The following is a 13,835-nucleotide window of genomic DNA, read 5'->3' as shown; positions in this document are numbered from 1 at the left end:
ATGACAGAGGAGGGGATGATCAACTCTGTCAATCAATTCTTCTAGGGGGAAGAGGGGACAGTGCATCAGGAAGGTTCTAAGGCAGAGGTAACTTTGAGTAAATTGTACAATAAATGTAAATTTGCTGACTGTGCAAGATGGGGGAAGGACCCTTGGTAGCAGAAGGAAGAGGGGCAAGACACTCTGGCTTCACAGGGCAGAGTGTTTTCGGGAAAAAAATGTCTAAGTGGTTCATTATGGGGTGAGAAGCTGAAAAGGGGGCGGGACCCATTAAGTCATGATAAACAATTTGGGTTTATTCCTAAAGCAGAAGGGAATCATGGAATAATTTTAAGCAGTATGATATGATCATAATGTGATTTTATAATAATATCAAAGTTTCTCCCACTTGCTTAGTGGTTGTGCTCCTCACTTGCTTCCAAGAAGTGCTGTTATGCTTAGGCATGACTAATGGGTCGGGCCTCTCTGAGGACATTTATCAAACTCACAGATGTCCATTAATAGACCCTCCATAAATTTTTTTGGGGGAGAGAAAGGGGATGAGTGATTCTGAGTATGGATAGCAAAATATAAGCCTTTTTTTTTTTTTTTTTTGAGACCAAGTCTCATTTTGTTACCCAGGCTAGAGCGCAGTGGCATGATCTCAGCTCGCTGCAACCTCTGCCTCCCAGGCTCAAGCAATTCTGCTGCCTCTTCTGTCTCAGCTTCCCAAGTAGCTGGGACTACAGGCAACCGCCACCACACCCGGCTAATTTTTGTATTTTTAGTAGCGATGGGGTTTCACTATGTTGGCCAGGCTGGTCTCGAACTTTGACCTCAAGTGATCCACCCACCTCAGTCGCCAAAGTGCTGGGATTACAGGCATGAGCCACCGTGCCTGGCCAGTATACACCCTTTGGATTTACCTATCAGCATGGACCTCTGGGTGTTAGTGTCTGAACTCCAGGAAGGGAGGGACTATAAAATAATTAGAGCTGTTTTTTTCCTCTAATTATAACTATTTATAAGTTACAATTATAACTCTATAAGTTTGTAAGTAGTGTAAATATTTTGAGCACTCAGTATGTGCTAGGTACTTTTTAAATGTGTGCTGTATATATTAATATCTTTAATTCTCACAGCTACCCCATCTGGTTGGTCCTATATTATCATCCTGTTTTAGTCTGTCGTGTGTTGCTATAACAGAATACCACAGGCTGGGAAATTTATTATTAAAATACATTTATTTTGTATGGATCTGAAGGCTGGGAAGTCTAAGCTCAAGGGGCTGGCATCTGGCAAGGGCCTTCTTGCTGCATCATCCCACTGGTGGAAGGTGGAAGGGCAAGAGAACAAGCACCAGAGAGAAAGAGCAAAAGGGGGCTGAGCCCATTCTTTTATCAGGCACCCACTCCCCCTATAACTAACCCACTCCTGAAATAATGACATTAATCCATTCATGAGGGCCGAGCACTCATGACCTAATCATCTTTTAAAGTTCCCACCTTTCAACACTGTTGGATTGGGGATTAAGTTTCCAACACATGAACTTACGGAGACACTTTCAAAGTATAGCATCGCTTTTTAATGAATGGGGTACTAGGGCACGAATAATTTATGGGATTAAACACTATGGTCAGGACCCTGAGGCTGCACTATTGACTGTAACCTTACACTGCCTTCTGGTCAGGAGCAAGGGACTCTGCAAAACAGGTAGGGGGATCTGCAGGAAGCTAGTGGTCCTGCAAGGTAAGTTTATTACTGTAATTCCATTCCAACCTAGGCAGAGTGACTAGAGAATGCATGGGCTAGAAGCCTAACCAACAGCATCATCATCCCCTGGGAACTTGTTAGAAAGGCAAATTCTTTGGCCCTGCACCAGACCTACAGAAACTTTGGAGTTGGGGAGGGTGGAGAACAGAAGCAGGGAAACAACTAGAAGCCAAGAGCCCATTTCTGAGATTGTTGCCATCACTAGAATAAGAAATTGGAGGCTGAAATCAGATTCTCAACCTGGGCTGCATGTTAGAATCATCTGGGGGACCTTTTAAAACATACCAATGAGTTGGCCTCACCCCAAACCTATTAAATCAGAATCTCTGAGCGATAGCACCTTGGCATCCATTTTTTGGAAAAAACACTTCACCAGGTGATATGAACATGAAGCCAGGGTTAAGAATCAGTAGTTTTCAAACTTGAAGACATGTCAGAATCTTCTGGAGGGCTTGCTAAACAGAAGCCACTGAGCCTCATCTCCAGAGTTTCTGATTTGGTAGGTCTGGGCCAGAGCCTGAAAATCTGCATTTCTAACAAGTTCCCAGGTGATGTTGATGCTGTTGGTCCAGGGACCACACTTTGGGAATTACTGCCTTATATTTTCATCAATAGCCCTAGGAAGTTACGCAGAATGGAGATTGTGAGAACAAAACACAGGACAGGAGCTTGAGGGCCCCCTTCCTCTGCAGTTTACTGGGGTAAGCCCAGCTATGACCAGGGTGTGCCAGTGTGTCTATGATGTGATTTATCTGGCTGAATAAGTGAAAAATTCTAGTTAATCATTTAGATATTTTCACCTGTTACACATAAATTTATGACTTAAATGTTTAGGCTTAAAATTTGCCTTTCCCCAGGACAGTGGCTGCTTGAGATTTCATTAAGGAAACCTAATTTCCAGGCATTTCTCAGTTTCACCCCATCAAGGATTTCCCTACATATGACTTGCAGAATGCAAGTGCTCTGAGGGGAAAGCTAAGGTTTGAGTTATCATTTGAGATCTGTAGTCAGAAATTAGGCTTTTAGAATGATCATAGTTATGGGGCATCCAATAAAATACTAATTGCTCAAACAACTTCTGAAAATAGTCCAAGGCAATTTAACTTTTATGTCCTCCATAGTGCTTGTCACCATTTATTAATCTTAATTTCCCTCAACATTGCATATCAGATGAGAGACCGATTTTTCTCCTCTGTTTCCATAACATTAATATTTAAATGGCAGAGTGTGAAACTCATAAACAGCTGTGGAGGAGAAGGGTGATATTTCTAGGAAGGAAAACCTAGACTAAATGCCATACCAAGGCTTCTTTTTTAAAAAACACCCGAAACAAAGCCAAGAAAATGTGCAGGTGCACCTTGCAGTACAGAATAGAAAGATGAAGAGGTTTTTCTGTGAAGAGAGTTATGTAAAATGAATAACATTGTTCCAGAGACTTCCATTATAAAACTGAAGAAGCATTTGGGAGATGGAGGCTGAAGCCTGTGCAGGTGGAGATGCTGGCGGAAGAAGTCTTTCTACTTTGAATGCTAATGCAGTTCCAGAAGAATCTAAAGTATGTTCTCTGCTTGGTTTGTGGCTCCAGGAGAGAATTCAATGGTATTATTTTGGATATCTATTTGACGCTGGTTATGTGCTTGGCCCTGGGCCACCAGTGGTAAGAACACCAAGATGGATGAGGCCAAACCCTGGTTTTCAAGCAGCTGGTAGACAGGATTAGACAAAAGCCCAAATCCTGTGGGACATGTGCCAGGGAAAGATGTAAACAAAGGGATGGGGCATATCATAGTGGGGAGAGATTAGGAAGGCATTGAAAGGTGTTTTGAAAGACAGGATTATTAATAAATCAGAGCTATGGGTAAAGGGAGCAGTACTGATTCACTCTACATTTCCAAAGCATTCATTGAGGCTTTACCTTATGTCAGCCACTACACTGGGTTCTGAGGATATAAACATGATATGAAATTTTCCTGCTCTCAGGGAGCGGGGAAAACAGGCAAGGCCAATTAGAGCATGGTGAAGTCTTCCTGGAGGAAGTAATTTCTAAGCTGAGTCCTAAAGAACTGGTGGGGGTTATCCAGACAAGGATGGGAGGGAATGGGGAAGGAAATCACACCAATGAGAGGGGAAATAGCATGCACAAAAACCTTTAAAAGAGAGAGCATCAGGTATTTGTGGAACTGCAAGGACCCAGGAGGGCCAGAGAACCGAGTGTTGGGGCAGGGAGAACAGGAGATGAAGCTGAGGCATCATGGGAACCAGATCCAAAAGGGCCCAACTCTTAGACATTGCCCCATGCAACCAATGTAGGCTTTTTCTAGAAATCATGGAGAACCGCTAAGGGAATTTTCCATGGGTACTATGTGAGAACTTTAGAGTTTAGAGAGGCTCTTCTGGCTGTGGCATGAAAGAGGGATTAGGAGAAAGCAAGACCGGATACAGGTAATAGTTTAGGAACTTACAGCAGTAAGACAGGTGAGAGATGATGAGGGTTGGTAGAACTGGTGAGAAAAAGAGTTGGGCTAAAGTGTTATTAATGAATCAGTAGGACTTGATGGCCAAGAGTGTTGTGGTAGGAGAGAGGGTCAAAAATGATTCCCTTTTTTTGGGTTTAGCCACATGCATAGTGGTGCCATTCACAGAGTTAGAAAATGATGGAGGATCAGGTATGAGATGAGAGGTAAGACAAGATGATGGGTTTTGGACATGTTGAGTGTTAGGTACTTGTGTAATATTCAGATCAAGAGGTACAGGAGACAGTTGGATACATTAATTAGGATAGTCTAGACAGTAACTCAAGCCATGGAACTGGAAGAGATCACCCAGGATGAGTGAGAAAGAGAAGAAATCAGGAAAGGATGCTCTCTATTACTACTTCACTTCAGCACTATATTGATGATTCTAGACAGTTTAGTAAAGTAAGAAAAGCATATTAGAGGTATAAGGATTGGAAAGGAGAAAATAAAACAGTCATGATTTGCAGATATACGATAATTTACATAGAAAACTCAAATTAGTCTACAGACAAATTGTTAGAAATGATAGGAGAGCTTGGTAAGGTGGGTGTGAGATTAATGTAAAAATCAGTTGCACTTCTCTATACCAGTGAGAAGCATAAAACAAAATTAAAGAGAAAACAAATCAACAAAATTATCATAGAATATCAAGTATCTAGGATTAATCTAATAAAAGGTGTAAAAGACCTCTACAGGGGAAATTATAAAATCTTATTATGGTATATTAAAGATTTTAATTATCTGTAGCTTCAATATATTTCCAATCAAGATCCCAGGGTCTTAAAAATGATACTCGATAAAATGATTTCCAAATTTACATGAAGGAGTAGAGGATCAAAAATAATCAGTATATTTCTGAAAAGTCAGAGCAGGGAGGAATGCCAGTGTAGATTGGTACAGGGATAGACAAATAGACTAGAATAATAGAATGGAGAGCTGTCTATGAAACTGTGGCATATGACAGAGGTGACAGGTCAGCTCAATAAGGAAGAAAGAGTGATCAACAAGTGGAGATGAAAAAAAGGTTATACACTATCCACATGGGAAAAGGTGAAATTGGACACTTGCCTCATATCAACTCCAAATGGATTTGAGATTTAAAGACACCTTAAAGAAAGTTGAAAAACAAGTTGCAAACTTTAGCAAAATATTTATAATATACACAACTGCAGAGTATTAACATAAAAATATGTAAAGAACTCCTACAAATCTGTAAGAACACACACACACACACGCACACACACCTGCAGAAGTATGAGAAAAACACATGAACAAAAAAATCAGAAAACATGTAAAGGGATGCTCTACATCGTTAGTCATTAGAGAAATGCAAATCAGAACCACAACGAGATATCACGTTATACTTATTTAATTAAGTAAAAATGAAAATGTCTGACAATGCCAAGTAGGAGTGCAATATCTTTGGAAAAAAGTTTGACATTATCTCCTAAAGCAGAACATGAAATCAGTCTGGAAAAGAATTTAGCATTGTCTTCTAAAGTTGAAGATTCATATTCCTTATACCCAGCAATTCAATTCCTGGGTATATACCAAAGAGAAACTCTTGCACATGAACAACAGGATACATACACATGAATGATCATAGCAGCATTGTCTATAACAGCAAAAACCTGGAAACAACCTAAATGACCCAAACTAGGGGAATAGGAAAATAAATGGTAGCATATTAATGGAAGAGATTATTATAAAGATTTTAAAAATAAATCTGAACCACAGTAGCTTGAAACTATATGGATGAATCTAAACACCGTCATGTTAATGGGAGAAAGGTAATTCTCCAAAAGTTACATTATACATTATATAAATATAATGTATATACATTATGTGTGTGCGTGTATGTGTGTGTACATTAGTGCTTTAAAAATTGGCCGGGCACAGTGGCTCATGCCTGTAATCCCAGCACTTTGGGAGGGCGAGGTGGGCAGATCACGAGGTCAGGAGTTCGAGACCAGCCTGGCCAACATGATGAAACCCCGTCTCTACTAAAAATACAAAAAATAGCTGGGCGTGGTGTTGGGCACCCGTAATCCCAGCTACATAGGAGGCTGAGGCAGGAGAATCGTTTGAACCCGGGAGGCAGAGGTTGCAGTGAGCTGTGATCACGCCACTGCTGGGCGACAGGGCGAGACTCCATCTCAAAAATAAACAAACAAAACCAAAAAACACTTTATTTTGGCATCATGCTGCACATAATTTTTATACGTAACATATATATAAATGCAATCAAACTATATACAAAGGAAAGCAAGGGAATTAACCTGAGATTCAAAAAGACGGTTATCTTGGGTGGAAAAAGAGGGAAAGGAGGCAGGAGGCAGGTAGACGGAATGGGGTGGGGGTAGTGTATGGTTAGATGTAGATCTCTGTCGAGGTTCTGGTTTTATTTCTTGGATAATGCATTCATGAACACTTAGTACTTTTTTTTTTTTTTTTGGAGACAGGGTCTCATTATGTTGCCCAGGTTGGAGTGCAGTGGCACAATCTTGGCTCACTGCAATCTTTGCCTCCTAAGCTCAAGCAATCCTCCCGCCTCAGCCTCCTGAGTACAGCTGGGACTGTAGGCACGTGCCACCATGCCTGGCTATTTTTTTTTACTTTTTGTAGAGATGGGGTATATTCTCCAGGTTGGCCTTGAACTCCTGAGCTCAAGCAATCCACCTGTCTCAGCCTCCCAAAGTGCTGGGACTGCAGGCATGAGCCACCACGCCTGGCACTTAGTACATTATTAAAAATAACTAAATAAAAGTAGTTCAGGCACTGACCAATAGTAAGAATATCGTTAATAAAGAACTGTTATGAAGCCAATTATGTGTATCAGGTTTAATTAGAGAAAAATAATTTTCATGAATGAATGAATTGAAAATCAGTGACACTGGTCACAGAGAAGCCTTATATAGGCAGAGCTTTGTGAAAACTACTGAATTACATAGCAGAATGTAGTTGCCAGGGCATCTCTTTAAAAGATTATAAGTAAACTCAAGGAAATTCTGGAAAAACAAATTAGTAGGGTAGGTTATGCTTTACCTAAAATATTCCTGGGGCATTCCTAAAAACTATATCAGTTGCCATCTCTCTATAGCTTTAGGGGTGCAGTTCTTTTATGCTTTCCTCTTGCATCTTTGCCCTGCAATTAAAGCGAGGTGCTATTGGATGATCTGCAATTGAGTTACATGATCTAAGTCATGTGGGACAAAGGAGACATATTGAAAACATAATCTTTCTATTTTAAATCGTTTTAAATAACTAAAGCACTCAGAGACTTAACAAAACTCCAATTTTCTAATATGATACAGTACTTTCAGTATATTTTAAATTGTATACAGTTATTTTCTTTCTTACCATTGCCATCAACTAAAATTTAAACCAACTCAGATTCTATCCCCAGAGTTTCATTAGACTCTTCCTCTCTCTCTCATTCTGAATCTTATAATATTGCAGTTGGACTGCTTAGTTTGAACCACCCACTGTAGCCTGACCACTTCATGTGACCAGCAGAAACCCCAGCAATGGAATTTTCTCAGCTCATGGAAGTGCCCGCTAACTGTGGATGACTATTGACCCAACTTTTTGAGAGCAATTTGGAAATAGTTTACTTGTTATGTAGCAACATCTGCTCTTTACCTGCTCTAAAGATGTGTTCCAAAGAATGAGGGACAAGAAATGAAAACTCTTTTGAAGCAAGCAGCCTTTGCCATTACTTTTAATGGCAAAAACCGCATTTACTTTTCCAGCAACCTAACACATCATGTCATTTGCTTCCATCATTTCCTTCTACATAGTAACTTTCACTTTATGACCATAATGAACTCTAATGAGCCTCACTTCCCTATTTTGAGGAAAAAGTGTGTTTGGGAGTGAGACCCACACTATGTGTGTGTGGTGGGGGCCAGAACACTCTTCTGGGTATAAGCTTTCTCATAGAGCTTGACTGAGTTCTTCCTTTCTCTCATTAAAAGAAAAACCAGATGTATAGATTGTGAAGATTTTCTTCCACTCTGTGGGTTGTCTCTTTACTCTGTTGTCTCTGTACTCTGCTGTGTTCTTTACTCTGCTGTGTTTACTTTTGCTGTGTAAAAGCTCTTTAGTTTAATTAAGTCCCAACTATTTATCTTTGTTTTTATTGCATTTGCTTTTGGGTTTTTGGTCATGAAATCCTTGCCTAAGACAATGTCTAGAAGGGTTTTTCGATGCTATCTTCTGGAATTTTAATAGTTTCAGGTCTTAGGTTTAAGTCCTTAATCCATCTTGAGTTGCTTTTTGTGTAAGGTGAGAGATGAGGATCCAATTTTATTCTCCCATATGTGGCTAGCCAATTATCCCAGCACCATTTGTTGAAAAGAGTGTCCTTTCCTCACTTTATGTTTTTGTTTGCTTTGTCAAAGATCAATTGGCTGCCACATTTTCTGACCATGGAATACTATGCAGCCATAAAAAATGATGAGTTCATGTCCTTTGTAGGGACATGGATGAAATTGGAAATCATCATTCTCAGTAAACTATCGCAAGAACAAAAAACCAAACACCGCATATTCTCACTCATAGGTGGGAATTGAACAATGAGAACACATGGATACAGGAAGGGGAACATCACACTCTGGGGACTGTTGTGGGGTGGGGGGAGGGGGGAGGGATAGCATTGGGAGATATACCCAATGCTAGATGACGAGTTAGTGGGTGCAGGCACCAGCATGTCACATATATACATATGTAACTAACCTGCACGTTGTGCACATGTACCCTAAAACTTAAAGTATAAAAAAAAAAAAAGATCAGTTGGCTGTAAGTATTTGAGTTTATTTCTGGGTTCTCTATTCTGTTTCACTGGTCTATGTGCCTATTTTTATACCAGTACTATGCTGTTTTGGCGACCATGGCTTTTTAGTATAGTTTTAAATCAGGTAGTGTTATGCCTCCAGATTTGTTCTTTTTGCTTAGTCTTGCTTTGGCTATGTGGCCTCTTTTTTTTTTTTTGTTCCGTATGAATTTTAGAATTGTTTTTTCTAATTCTGTGTAGAATGATGGTGGTATTTTGATGAGTGTATTTTGCATTGAATTTGTAGATTGCTTTTGGCAGTATGGTCATTTTCACAATATTGATTCCACCCATCCATGAGAATGGGATGTGCTTCCATTTGTTTGTGTTGTCTATGATTTCTTTCAGCAGTGTTTTGTAGTTTTACTTGAAGAGGTCTTTCGAGTCCTTGGTTAGGTATATTCCTAAGTATTTTATTTTATTTTTTGCAGCTATTGTAAAAGTGGTTGAGTTCTTGATTTGATTCTCAGCTTGGTCGCCGTTTGTGTATAGAAGAGCTACTGATTTGTGTACATTAATCTTGTATCCAGAAACTTTGCTGAATTCTTTTATCAGTTCTATACATCTGACAAAGGACTAATATCCAGAATCTACAAAGAACTCAAACAAATCAGTAAGAAAAAAAATCCCATCAAAAAGTTATATATATATATATATGATAGAATACTACTCAGTCATAAAAAGGAATGAATTAACAGCATTTGCAGTGATGAGATTAGAGATGAGATTGGAGACTATTATTCTAAGTGAAATAACTCAGGGATGGAAAAGCAAACATTGTATGTTCTCACTGATATGTGGGAGCTAAGCCATGAGGATGCAAAGGCATAAGGATGATACAATGGACTTTGGGGACTTGGGGGGAAGAGTGGGAGGGGACAAGGGATAAAAGACTACAAATATGGTGCAATGTATACTGCTTGGGTGATGGGCGCACCAAAATCTCACAAATCACCACTAAAGAATTTACTCAGGTAACCAAATACCACCTGTATCTTAATAACTTTTGGGAAAAAAAAGGAAAAAGAAAAAGAAAAACCAGTCAGTCCCTAGCTCATAGTTTGCACTTCTCTGGAACTGTGCCTGGACATTTTGAGCTTGTAGTTGCATTACATCTTTTCGTTGCCCACTTAACTTCTCCCCTGTTACAAGTTAGTAAAGTATTTCTGAGGCAAAGCCAAAAAACAAAAGAATCCTAACAACATGTAACATAGTTGCCATGACCTCACTGTTGCAAATTTTCACATTTCTGTCGTGAAATCTCTTTCAAACCTCAGGTAAAATTTATTCTGAATGTTCTCTTGTAAAGGATAAAAGTTCTTTTAGATAATGACAATGGAAAGTTCATTTCCAAGGCAGGTAAATTGTTCCACTAGATCGTAATCCCCTGGAAGGAATAGGTGTGTTTTGTATGACTTTGTCTCCTTGGTGCTTAGCACCAGGCATGATACATAGTAAATTTTAGGGACTGGAGATGAGATTTTCGTTAATGCGATGATTAAATGGCCTGGATATTCAATTCATGTCATTCCCGTCTTCCCTACCTCCTCAAGATCTTCCTAAGGAAGCTAAATTTATAATGATAGTAACAAAATAGGAATTTAAAGTACTATAAAAGCAAGCAACTAATTTCTGTTTAGGACTTTGATAAAACTGGGTAGAATACATGGCTTAGGTTTGAGTATGAAGTGGGGCCCTCACCTCCTCAGTACCCACTAACCTGAATCTTAGGACCATAATGCTCGGGCATGCCTGTGAAGAAACAAAGAGCAGAGAAAGTGGCTCAACCCATCAAGGGATCTGGGAACATTTCCTAGCCAGCCCTCAGACTAGAAGAGTAGAAAAGGGAGGCTAATAAGGATGGCTGATGTCCCTGTAGCTCCAGGACCTACCTGGGTCTGAGGCAGACAGGAAAGGGAGCACTGCACCTGGGTGCTGACTTTTAGAGCGAGGTGACCCTGCCCACTGGAAAAAAGTGGCCCCACTGAATGTCCTGATCAACGAAGACTAGATCAACAATTCCTCCTCCTTTACAGGAGGGCTAATAAGAGCTGAACAGGAACAAAGATGGTGGAGTCCCCTCCTCTATGGCGAGCACTCAATATGCATTTGTTAAAAAAATGAATGAAAAGAGGCAGTGTTGCTAGGGAATTGTTACTATGTGAAATACCATTTGCATGCAGATTTTACATTATTAGCAACCAAGAGCCTCTAGCAAGAAGGCTGATGGAAGGGTCAGTGTGTTGCTTTTCTGAGTGATATCTGGATGGAGAGGAAAGCCATTGGCATTCTGCAGAAGCCTGACAGAGAAGCTTGGCTTTAGCTATGTTAAGTTTCATACTATGGTATCTGGTAGATGAGATCTGGAGGCACTATAGGAACAGAAATGAATTTCAGGTGAAAGTTCAGAATATTGAATTTTCTTTTCTCTTCCCCAATCCAGTCCCCTATTCCTCACAAATGGACAAAAGGAAATATGGGCACTAGCTCCTATGAGATACCAAATTGAGCCAGAGCTAGCTGTGATGTTTGGCTTCCACATTTGAGAACTTATAGAAACTGGAGACAAATCAGGAAATAATATGCAAATTATTAAAAAGTTGGGAAGTACTTGGAGTAGAAGTTATGCCATCCAAAGGAGAGGGTGGGATCGCTCTATTTATTTGGGAAAGACTTTATCTCAGCTAAAATAGTAGAGGGTAGGTGTGAGAGTTGCATCAAGATAAATTTTGGATTGGAAGAACTTTCTGATGGAAGGAGGATAAAAAATTGGGAAATTCATCTGCATATCCATAGCCTAGTGTATGGTGCCTGTGAGATGATAAGAAATGTTTTCTGAGTGAATGATCAGGTCATGGAATTGTTCTTGAGGATTTTTATGACCAGTACACATTGCTTTGCATTTTGGATGTTTAGGAATAATTAAAATGACCAGATGATTTCCTACATCCCTTCCAGCTCCTGAATTCCACAAATGACCCAAACTGGTTCATTATTTACTCCAAGGGACGTCTAAAGTGTGTCTGGAGGGCACAGGTAATCTCATCTTTGCAGCAGAAATCCACATTCACACTCTGATTTTCCTCCAGAAACATTCAGACTTTCATCTCTATTGGAGAATTGCTGTCATTGTTTCCTTTCTGTAGCACCATTATTTATTCTAATTGCTGAGGCTGTGTTACTCTGTCCCTCAGATACACATCACTGCAAGTTATACATGTGCTTCAAGAAGGGAAGAATGAACCTCTAAGCTGTAGTCAAATTGGTTTCCTAAATGATGCTGCACATTTTAACTGAAGTTTGTGTAGTATTCTAGTGGAAAAAATAGGTGGGGGGTAGAGGGAAGGGTTCCTTTGGTTTTCAGGCTGTTAACTGTAATTAACCTGGTTTCTGAGATGTAATTATCTTGCAATCTCAAAGCAAACACCCTGGAGGAAATTGCACTGTTAAAGACAGCATGGCATTAAAAATAAATTATTACCCCAGTGCTTTGTTTTTGCTGCTTATGCCTTGTGATTTGTCAGGGTTTCTGATAGCAAGCACTTGCTTAGGGGTGGGGCTGTGTAGTCACGTTACCACTGCTTGTACCACAGGGATGGTAGGCTTGGTTTGCTTTGTTGTAACAATGGTGTGAAACTGATCACTACGGAAGTGAAGGCTGGTGTTACCCTATCCATACCCTCCTTATCCATTCCCATCACCAAAATGGCTCTTGAAGTCAAGGAAAGAGACCATTGTAGGTCTTCTTTAGTGGTGGACAATGATGAATGAGTAGAGTCAGGCATCATTATTCAAAGCTCAGGTAATTCAAACTATCTGCAAAGAAAAATTCAAATTGCTTGTGTATGACTGAGAGGAAACAAGAAAAATCCCTACTATTTTAGGAACAAACAATGAAGGATCATGAATCATCATCACTGGCCAGACACAGAGGCTGGAAAGACTGTGGGGCTTGGCATCAGAGATCTGTGGGTTTGAACACATAATTGTGCAAGTTGTACACTTCACAAAGCCTCCCCACTGAGGAGACAAGTGGAGGCTGACATTTACCAGTGCCCCCGATCTAGCTGTGTGCTCATGGGGCTGCATTCACTCTGAGGAAGGGCAAATTTTTCTAATGGTCTCCTTTATAGGAATGGTTAAAAAATTTATCTGGTGAGAATATAACAGAAAGATGTCATAAAGGCCACTATTTATGGTCTGTGTGACCTTGGTCAAATTGCTTATTCTTTCTGAGACTCAGTTTTCTCGTGTATAAAAAGAAGGATGATAATCACAACAATAATAATAACTCCTATGATTATTTTGAAGACTTACAACTGAATCTGAAAAGCATTCAGAATCAAAAAAGCATATGCTCAATTGATAGCAGAGGTTGTGATGATAATGATAATTCTGACCAGGACAATCATTATCATCAAGTATTCACCTGGTTTTGAGCCTGCACCAAACCCTGAGCCAACCATGGGGGCCTGAAAGGCATGAGAGCTTATCTCCCTCTCTTACAGAGCTGACAGTTTGGTTGGAAGGACAAGACACAAACAGCAATAGGTAATTAATTGTACCATGTTCTGTGTGAGTTCCGTAAAGTAAAAATTCCATAGCTCCTGTAGCCATTTATCTTGGCTGTTAATTCAGTTGGTGGAACTGGCTTTTTTTTTTTTTTTTTTTTTTTTTTTTTTTTTTTTTTGCGTATCAGAAGAGAAAATCGGGGAAGACCCTATAGAATTTGG

The sequence above is a fragment of the Pan troglodytes genome, chromosome 2, assembly GCF_028858775.2.
Source record: "Pan troglodytes isolate AG18354 chromosome 2, NHGRI_mPanTro3-v2.0_pri, whole genome shotgun sequence".
NCBI lineage: Eukaryota > Metazoa > Chordata > Mammalia > Primates > Hominidae > Pan > Pan troglodytes.
This window is presented reverse-complemented; position numbering follows the sequence as displayed.